Source organism: Salmo salar, chromosome ssa10 (assembly GCF_905237065.1).
Source record: "Salmo salar chromosome ssa10, Ssal_v3.1, whole genome shotgun sequence".
NCBI lineage: Eukaryota > Metazoa > Chordata > Actinopteri > Salmoniformes > Salmonidae > Salmo > Salmo salar.
Window position 1 is genome coordinate 48,710,979 of NC_059451.1, and position 10,970 is coordinate 48,721,948.

The following is a 10,970-nucleotide window of genomic DNA, read 5'->3' on the forward strand; positions in this document are numbered from 1 at the left end:
TAGCCATGCTACAAGATTGTTTTGATCACGCGGACTGGAATATGTTCCGGTCAGCCTCAGAGAACAACATTGACCTATTCGTTAACTCGGTGAGTGCGTTGATAAATAAGTGCATTGGAGATCTTATACCCACTGTGACTATTAAAACCTACCCTAACAAGAAACCATGGATGGATGGCGGCATTCGCGCAAAACTGAAAGCGGGATCCAAGGCACTTGTGTCTCCTGACCCCTCCTGTCTCAGCCTCCAGTATTTATGCTGCAGTAGTTTATGTGTCGGGGGGCTAGGGTCAGTCTGTTATATCTGGAGTATTTCTCCTGTCTTATCTGGTGTCCTGTGTGAATTTAAGAATGCTCTCTCTAATTCTCTCTTTCTTTCTCTCTTTCTTTCTTTCTCTCTCTCGGAGGACCTGAGCCCTAGGACCATGCCTCAGCACTACCTGACATGATGACTCCTTGCTGTCCCCAGTCCACCTGGCCATGCTGTTGCTCCAGTTTTAACTGTTCTGCCTGCGGCTATGAAACCCTGACCTGTTCCCCGGACGTGCTACCTGTCCCAGACCTGCTGTTTTCAACTCTCTAGAGACAGCAGGAGCGGTAGAGATACTCTCAATGATCGGCTATGAAAAGCCAACTGACATTTACTCTTGAGGTGCTGACTTGTTACACCATCGACAACTGTGATTATTATTATTTGACCATGCTGGTCATTTATGAACATTTGAACATCTTGGCCATGTTCTGTTATAATCTCCACCTGGCACAGCCAGAAGAGGACTGGCCACTCCTTATAGCCTGGTTCCTCTCTAGGTTTCTTCCTAGGTTTTGGCCTTTCTAGGGAGTTTTTCCTAGCCACCGTGCTTCTACACCTGCATTGCTTGCTGTTTGGGGTTTTAGGCTGGGTTTCTGTACAGCACTTTGAGATATCAGCTGATGTAAGAAGGGCTATATAAATACATTTGATTTGATTTGACTTAACCATGGAAAGAGGTCTGGAAATATGGCTGAATATAAACAATGTAGTCATTCCCTCCGCAAGGCAATCAAACAAGCAAAATGCTGGTACAGGGACAAGGTGGAGTCACAATTCAACGGATCAGACACGAGACGTATGTGGCAGGGTCTACAGGAAATCACAGAATACAAAAACAAAAATAGCCACGTCGCTTCCAGACAAACTAAATACCTTCTTTTCCTGCTTTGAGGATAATAAAGTGCCACCATCGCAGCTCGCTAACAAAGACTGAGTCCCCCCCTCTCCTTCTCAGTGGCTGATGTGAGTAAAACATTTAAACTTATTAACCCTCGTAAGGCTGCTGGCCCAGACGGTATCCCGAGCCGCGTCCTCAGAGCATGCGCAGACCAGCTGGCTGGTGTGTTTACGGACATATTTAATCGCTCCCTATCCCAGTCTGTTGTCTCCATATGCTTCAAGATGGCTACAATTGTTCCTGTACCCAAGAAGCAAAGATAACTGAACTAAATGACTACTGCCCCGTAGCAAACACTTCTGTCATCATGAAGTGCTTTGAGAGGCTAATCAAGGATCATATCACCTCCATCTTACCGGCCACCCTAGACCCACTTCAGTTTGCATACCGCCCCCAACAGGTCCACAGATGATGCAATCGCCATCCCACTGCACTATCCCATCTGGACAAAAAAAATACCTATTTAAGAATGCTGAATGCAGACGAGCAAAATCACTTCTATGCTCGCTTCGAGGCAAGCAACGCTGAGGCATGCATGAGAGCATCAGCTGTTCCGGATGACTGTGTGATCACGCTCTCCATAGCTGACGTGAGTAAGACCTTTAAACAGGTCAACATACACAAGACTGCGGGGCCAGACGGATTACCAGGACGTGTGCTCCGGGCATGTGCTGACCAACTGGCAGGTGTCTTCACTGACATTTCAACATGTCCCTGATTGAGTCTGTAATACCAACATGTTTCAAGCAGACCACCATAGTCCCTGTGCCAAAGAACACAAAGGCAACCTGCCTAAATGACTACAGACACGTAGCACTCACGTCCGTAGCCATGAAGTGCTTTGAAAGGTTGGTCATGGCTCACATCAACACCATTATCCCAGAAACCCCAGACGCACTCCAATTTGCATACCACCCAAACAGATCCACAGATGATGCAATCTCTATTGCACTCCACACTGCCCTTTCCCACCTGGACAAAAGAAACACTTATGTGAGAATGCTATTCATTGACTACAGCTCAGCGTTCAACACCACAGTACCCTCAAAGCTCATCACTAAGCTAAGGACCCTGGGACTAAACACCTCCCTCTGCAACTGGATCCTGGACTTCCTGGCGGGCCGCCCTCAGGTGGTAAGAGTAGGTAACAACACATCCGCCACGCTGATCCTCAACACGGGGGCCCTTCGGGGGTACAGTGAGTGAATGTTCGTCAAGCACCAGGCAGTGAAATCTTTGAAATTGTTGTATGCAGCATTTATATTTTTGTTCAGTGTATATTCTGTAAAAAAACACAACTTTAGTTTATTCTCTGAAATTGTAAACAGACTATTGCTTCATCTATCTCACCCTTGATATTTTCAGAATTTGATTTGACAAATCTATCCAAAGATATGTTACTTACTCGTCCTTCTTACTGCAATAATTACTGTATCATTAATTACCCGTAATTGTTGACGTGTGTTAACCTAAGGCAGCGGCCAGTGAGTGAGTGTTCGTCAGGCACTGGGCAGTGAGTGAGTATTCATCAGGCACCGGGCAGTGAGTGAGTGTTCTTCAGGCACCGGCCAGTGAGTGAGTGTTCGTCAGGCACCGGGCAGTGAGTGAGTATTCGTCAGGCACCGGGCAGTGAGTGAGTGTTCGTCAGGCACCGGCCAGTGAGTGAGTGTTCGTCAGGCACCGGCCAGCGAGTGAGTATTCATCAGGCACCGAGCAGTGAGTGAGTGTTCGTCAGGCACCGGGCAGTGACTGAGTGTTCGTCAGGCACCGGCCAGCGAGTGAGTGTTCATCAGGCACCGGCCAGTGAGTGAGTGTTCGTCAGGCACCGGGCAGTGAGTGAGTGTTCGTCAGGGACCGGCCAGTGAGTGAGTGTTTGTCAGGCACCGGCCAGCGAGTGAGTGTTCGTCAGGAACCGGGCAGTGAGTGAGTATTCGTCAGGCACTGGGCAGTGAGTGAGTGTTTGTCTGGCACCGGCCAGTGAGTGAGTGGTCGTCAGGCACCGGGCAGTGAGTGAGTGTTCGTCAGGCACCGGCCAGCGAGTGAGTGTTCGTCAGGCCAACAGCAGAATATTGTGAACTGACACATTTCCTCTTAGGTTTAAAATACAGGTGATCCTGTTACAGACTACACACGGCCCAGGGTAACCAGGGTAACCAGGGTAACCTTTAAGGGAGACTGTCTTTCACGTCTCCACAACCAGTGGTGTGTCTAACCCCTATCACCGCCACACTGAAACCTCCCAATGGAGCTTTCCTTTCATGCAACCTGGTGCTTCTCCTGCCTGTGGTTTCTTAAGCATGTAACAACACAGTCCCACCAGACTGACAACATCTTCTGCTCACTGCGGCAACCATTGCATCGCATGGGTGGCGGCTGGGCCTAGTAGCCAAAATATCCTCTCTGTGTCTGTCTGGAGTCTGGACAGGCATGTCACCACTTGCCCCATGCTCACAGTAACCACAGAGTTTCGGTATGTGATGTGCCACAGATGGAATTTTACTGTAGCTGCAAGTCATATATACTGTATAATAGCCTACAGTAAGTGTTGTGTATCTGAGGTGGTTGTTGTTGATGTCAGGGTTCAGGAGTGCAGTGTAAGCCTGTGGCCTGTAGCAGTGTTGAGAGAAAACATCAAGTGCCTTATGGAAGGGCTGAGACAGATATTAGCCACAAACAAAATAAGATCTATAACGTTCCATAAAGTCAACACAGTAGCGCTATACCAACTGCTACATTTTTGTTTAGACACTGGGCTATGCATGAATTCCCATTATAGATCAAATCAAATCAAATGTATTGGTCCCATACACATGGTTAGCAGATGTTATTGTGAGTATAGTGAAATGCTTGTGCTTCTAGTTCTGACAGTGCAGCAACATCTAACAAGTAATATCTAACAATTCCACAGCATATACCTAATACACACAAATCTAAGAAAAGGAATGGAATAAGAATATATAAATATATGGATGAGCAATGTCAGAGCGCATAGGCTAAGATGCAATAGATAGTATAGAATACAGTATATACGTATGAGATGAGTAATGCAAGATATGTAAACATTATTAAAGTGACTATTGTTCCATTTACGAAAGTGGCCAGTGATTTCAAATATGTGTATGTACTGTAGGCAGCAGCCTGTCTGTGATAGTGATGGCTGTTTAACAGCCTGATGGCCTTGAGATAGAAGCTGTTTTTCAGTCTCTCGGTCCCAGCTTTGACGCACCTGTACTGACCTCGCCTTGTGGATGGTAGCGGGGTGAACAGGCAGTGGCTCGGGTGGTTGTTGTCCTTGATGATCTTTTTGGCCTTCCTGTGACATTGGGTGCTGTAGGTGTCCTGGAGGGCAGGTAGTTTGCCCCCGGTGATGCGTTGTGCAAACCGCACCACCCTCAGGAGAGCCCTGCGGTTGTGGGCGGTGCAATTGCTGTACCGGGCAGTGATATAGCCCAACAGGATGCTCTCAATTGTGCATCTGTAAAAGTTTGTGAGAGTTTTAGTTAACAAGCCAAATTTCTTCAGCCTCCTGAGTTTGAAGAGGTGCTGTTGATTACCCGAGACTTCCGAGAATGAGATTAGCTAACACAAATATTTACCTACAGTAGTTATAATAAGCGCCCCCTTCCCTCTCTCTCTCTCTGTTTATTGGGTAGGTTGTTTCTCAGTTTGCGCTGTGGAGCTTTGATTCATGGCACCAGCTGCAACACTTTAGTTGACCCACACAAAACCCCACTAAGATTTTTTAAATATTTTTATTTCACCTTTATTTAACCAGGTAGGCAAGTTGAGAACAAGTTCTCATTTACAATTGCGACCTGGCCAAGATAAAGCAAGCAGTTTGACACATACAACAACACAGAGTTACACATGGAGTAAAACAAACATACAGTCAATAATATAGTAGAAAAATAAGTCTATATACAAAGTGAGCAAATGATGTGAGAAAAGGGAGGTAAAGGCAAAAAAGGCCATGGTGGCGAAGTAAATGCAATATAGCAAGTAAAACATGGGAATGGTAGATTTGCAGTGGAAGAGAGTGCAAAGTAGAAATAGAAATAACGGGGTGCATTGGAGCAAAATAAATAAATAAATAAATAAATACAGCAGGGAAAGAGGTAGTTGTTTGGGATAAATTATAGATGGGCTATGTACAGGTGCAGTAATCTGTGAGCTGCTCTGACAGCTGGTGCTTAAAGCTAGTGAGGGAGATAAGTGTTTCCAGTTTTAGAGATTTTTGTAGTTTGTTCCAGTCATTGGCAGCAGAGAACTGGAAGGAGAGGTGGCCGAAGGAGGAATTGGCTTTGAGGGTGACCAGAGAGATATACCTGCTGGAGCGCGTGCTACAGGTGGGTGCTGCTATGGTGAGATAAGGGGGAACTTTACCTAGCAGGGTCTTGTAGATGACCTGGAGCCAGCGTACAGGTCGCAGTGGTGGGTAGTATACGGGGCTTTTGTGACAAAACGGATGGCACTGTGATAGACTGCCTCCAATTTATTGAGTAGGGTATTGGAGGCTATTTTGTAAATGACATCGCCGAAGTCGAGGATCGGTAGGATGGTCAGTTTTATGAGGGTATGTTTGACAGAATGAGTGAAGGATGCTTTGTTGCGAAATAGGAAGCCAATTCTAGATTTAACTTTGGATTGGAGATGTTTGATGTGAGTCTGGAAGGAGAGTTTACAGTCTAACCAGACACCTAGGTATTTGTAGTTGTCCACATATTCTAAGTCAGAACCGTCCAGAGTATTGATGCTGGACGGGCGGGCAGGTGCAGGCAGCGATCGGTTGAAGAGCATGCATTTAGTTTTACTTGTATTTAAGAGCAGTTGGAGGCCACGGAAGGAGAGTTGTATGGCATTGAAGCTCGTCTGGAGGGTAGTTAACACAGTGTCCAAAGAAGGGCCAGAAGTATACAGAATGGTGTCGTCTGCGTAGAGGTGGATCAGAAACTCACCAGCAGCAAGAGCGACATCATTGATGTATACAGAGAAAAGAGTCGCCCCAAGAATTGAACCCTGTGCACCCCCATAGAGACTGCCAGAGGCCCAGACAACAGGCCCTCTGATTTGACACACTGAACTCTATCAGAGAAGTAGTTGGTGAACCAGGCGAGGCAATCATTTGAGAAACCAAGGCTGTTGCGTCTGCCGATGAGGATGTAGTGATTGACAGAGTCGAAAGCCTTGGCCAGGTCAATGAACACGACAGCACAGTATAGTTTCTTATCGATGGTGGTTAAGATATCATTTAGGACCTTGAGCGTGGCTGAGGTGCACCCATGACCAGCTCTGAAACCAGATTGCATAGCAGAGAAGGTGCGGTGGGATTCGAAATGGTCGGTAATCTGTTTGTTGACTTGGCTTTCGAAGACTTTAGAGAGGCATGGTAGGATAGTTCTAGGTCTGCAGCAGTTTGGGTCAAGAGTGTCCCACCCTTTGAAGAGGGGGATGACCGCAGCTGCTTTCCAATCTTTGGGAATCTCAGACGACACGAAAGAGAGGTTGAACAGGCTAGTAATAGGGATTGCAACAATTTCGGCAGATCATTTTAGAAAGAAAGGGTCCGGATTGTCTAGCACGGCTGATTTGTAGGGGTCTAGATTTTGCAGCTCTTTCAGAACATCAGCTGACTGGATTTGGGAGAAGGAGAAATGGGGAAGGCTTGGGCGAGTTGCTGTGGGGGTGCAGTGCTGTTGACCGGGTTAGGGATAGCCAGGTAGAAAACATGGCCAGCTGTAGAAAAATGCTTATTGAAATTCTCAATTATAGTGGATTAATCGGTGGTGACAGAGTTTCCTATCCTCAGTGCAGAGGGCAGCTGGGAGGAGGTGCTCTTATTCTCCAAGGACTTTACAGTGTCCCAGAACTTTTTTGAGTTTGTGTTGCAGGAAGCAAATTTCTGATGATGTCACATCATGAGGCATGACACAGGGCTGAGGACCCGGTCTGGGGCATGATGCTCCCGTTAGAGTGTAAAACTATAGCAGCTGCTCTGATCTCACGTGAAAATAAATTGCTCCTTCCACGTGACTTTGCCGTCTCACGCCGAAAATATGAATGGGCCCCTCTAACAATGAACCCATGAAGTGTATTCCTAGACACACTGTCATCTGTTACTGGAATGTGTTAATAGAAATGGAAAAAACACATCTTAACTTCCATATCATTGCACAGGCCCCTTTAATTTACGGGAATCACTGGGATGTTCTGATGCCCTTTGCATGCCAGATCCTGGGATTGAACCGCTTGACTCCGTGGGCCACATCGTCACTCTTCTAGGAAGAGCCTATAGATGAGACAGGCCACTAGGGAGACTCCTGAAGCCACTGCCACACCTACAATACAGAGGAGAGGAGTACTGACTAATATGGAGGAGAGGGGAAAAGTAAACGGAATGCGAGAGAGAGAGGGTTTGCTGCATTCCTACCAGCTTCCTAACTGTTCCCTACCTGTGCCCTACCTGCAGCCTACCTGCTTCCTACCTGCATCATACCTGCTTCCTAAATGTGTCCTACTTATATACTACTTGCTTCCTACCTACATCATATCTGATTCCTACCTGCTTCCTACCTGTCTCCTACCTGCAGCCTACATGCTTCCAACATGCTTCATACCTGCTTCTTAAATGTGTCCTACCTCTATCCTACTTGCTTCCAACCTGCATCATATCTGCTTCCTATCTGCTTCCTAACTGCTTCCTACCTGCTTCCTACCTTCCTACCCCTGGATGTGATCTGTGTGGCCAGTGTCTAAACCTACACTTGACCCCTGGATTTCCCTTTTCAAACAAGTATTGACATCTCTGAGATGGATGACTCAATGGTAGAATTTAACATAGCAGAGCGAGGGCGAGGTTACTGTTAGTGTACACCTCACTAAACTACAGGCAGAAAGGCTGCGAGGAACCACCTTCTTTATTGTAACACATATCTGATGCCTGGGGGAGATCAATTGACTTCAACTATTTATTTTCTTCTGCTTGTCTTTTATTAAATAACAAAAATCCATATTGATGCTCAATCATCTGTAAACCACACAGATGAAACAGGTCACAACAAGATCTGAACACACACCGTAACCGTGTCACAAAGGGCACAGGTATCTTATTGAGATGTATGCTATGGGTGGGACAGAAACTGAAACTGGGGAGGAACCTTATAAAAGCAGGTAGACACAGGTAGTGGCAAAAGTAAATAGAATAGAATAGAACTAGAATAGAACTATTATCTATGAATATAACGATTTGCTGATGGCCTGTCCTACGTGCATTTTAAAACATGACATGAAGAGGAATAAAGCTGATGACAGATGACAGGATGTACGAGGAGGTAACAACATTTACTGCTGTGACATTATCAGACCTGTCTGTAGGCCTACTTAGAATAGTGATCAAGTCACATTTGACAGTCACTTTCTAAAATGCAGCCAAGTATATCTTATCACACTCAAGGAACATCAAGATATCTATTTGACCAGCAGATTATCTTTTGGCAACTTTATGAGAAATTGGGTTTCATTTCAGACAGCATAGACGGAGCTGAACCAGTACCTAGCCTACCTTGGTGCCACTCCAACCTTCCCTGTACCAGCTGCTGGGTGATATGGAGCTGCCCATCAGGGATGGTGAAGCCTGCCCACTCCCTCACCCTCTCCTGGACAGCTGCCTCAGTCTCAGAGGAGAGTGTCTAGTCACACAGAGAGATGCCAGTGTCGGGAACCAGGAAGAACACCCGCTTGGCCAAGGCCTGGGAGCCCATGAATGCCTTCGCTATAGAGACACACATACATAGACACATGCAAACACACACACACACACACACACACACACACACACACACACACACACACACACACACACACACACACACACACACACACACACACACACACACACACACACACACACACACACACACACACACACACGTACGCAACCATGCAAACAAACACACACACAGAGACATAGGCATGGATATCTGCAGGGTCACACATGCACACAGATATATGCGTACCTGTTTTATATACGAAGGTCAAAGATCGTTTTTTACATATTTCACAATTATTCAAGAGCCTCTGTCATATCGTTATGTATGATGCTGGTTCAGTGTACAGTACATTTGAAAACTACAGTGCCTAACCATCGCCATCTAGTGGCACAGCTGTGGACTCATTATTGAATTTCAAGGCCATTTAAGACCTACTGCACTTGTAACTAACTATTCATCAGTTGTAACCTACCTGAGTTTTCATCATTTATCAGATGTTGAAAGAAGTTTTTGGCACTGCTGTAGACACTCCTGATGATGTCCCTCTTGATGTACTGTGAGTGACATGGACTCAAGGTCATCAAAAAATCATCATGGAGATGCAGCTCAAGTGTTTGAAATACCGGTGCCGGTATTATTGGTGCCCACGGTTGCCTACCATGGTGGTGGTCTTGGCAGTGGTCCTTGCAGGGTTCATGTACGCTCTGCACCCCAGACTCCCCTTCAGTCTCAGGATACAGCTGCATACCTGCACTGACGCAGTGGACGGCCTCTCCCCCAGCTTGCCCCCTGCCTACAAGACAACCCAGAGAGAGAGAGAGAGAGAGAGAGAGGAGCTTGCAACTTGGGTTCATCTGAACCTCTATATGGAGCAGATTTGAGCCCGTTACACTGATCCATTACAATGGAAGAAAAGTGCAACAATCCGATTTTTACTGTAATTTTTTTTGCTTCTCAATATTCATATTCCCACTTACCGTTGGGATGAAGATCTGACCTTGAATCTTTATCCTTTGTGAATCGTTCCTCTAAAGAACATACAGGACAAAACCAGTTGTCATTCACAAGGATCGTCAGCAACAACATTGCAATATTCAGTTGTACACCACACCAAACTTGCCTTAGTTGGGGGTTCAAATTTGTCTTAGCTGGTAGCTTTTTGTTGTTGAGGAGACAAACACTGGCCTCAGTCTTCTTTGCCCACCTCATCATCCCATCCTAACATGGATAACATGTATTGTCACTTTGTCAGTAGAAGTAGTGGTGGAAGAAGCCTTGTCTGATGGAAGACTGAATGTGTAATAAACATGTAAGAGTAATAATCATTAAACTAGGCCTCTGTCCAAAATGGCACCACATTCCCTATATAGTACACTACTTTTGACTGGGGCCCTAGGTTACCTTCATGGCCTGCATCAAACCGTGGCGGGTCTTGTCCTTGATAGGGAACATGAGGTCGATGTCCATGGGGCAGACTGCAACAGGCCAGAACGCTGTCATCCACTGCAGGTAACTCCATGTCGCAGATTTAGAAGATTTCTGGAAGACATGACGCAGTAAGTCAACGTTTATCAACACTAACCAGGAACGGAATTCAGCATTTTCTCTCCTTCTCTCCCGCTACCCCCCCACCCCCCCACGTTACTACTCGCTGTTTATTATCTATGCATAGTCCCTTTACCCCTACCTACATGTACAAATTACCTCGACTAACCTTACCGGTATCCCCTGTATATAGCCTTGTTAATGTTATGTAATTATATTGTAATACTATTTTATTTTATTTTTTACTTTAGTTTATTAAATACATATTTTCTTGAACTGCATTGTTGGTTAAGGGCTTGTAAGTAAGCATTTCACTGTATTCGGCACATGTGACAAATACAATTTGATTTGATTTGCAGTGTATTGCGGTGTTAGAAGATAATACACAGGCAAATGAATGAATGAGTAAAATGTTCAACTCCGTACTCACACTGGGTTCTTTAATGTT

The 10,970-nt window shown here is 45.7% G+C and overlaps 1 long non-coding RNA gene across 2 annotated transcripts; it reads right to left on the reverse strand.

Moving 5' to 3' along the window:
- Positions 1-4,471: 4,471 nt before the first annotated feature.
- On the reverse strand, positions 4,472-10,068 carry LOC123724418 (uncharacterized). 2 transcript variants are annotated; one of them, XR_006756959.1, is made up of 5 exons: positions 9,955-9,979; positions 9,636-9,770; positions 9,450-9,531; positions 8,770-8,979; positions 4,472-4,686 (listed from the first exon to the last, which is right to left on the reverse strand). It is a non-coding gene; the product is annotated as an uncharacterized lncRNA (long non-coding RNA). The 2 variants fall into 2 exon arrangements; XR_006756958.1 differs by lacking the exon at positions 4,472-4,686 and adding an exon at positions 6,436-7,546 and having other exon boundaries at positions 9,955-10,068.
- Positions 10,069-10,970: the final 902 nt, after the last annotated feature.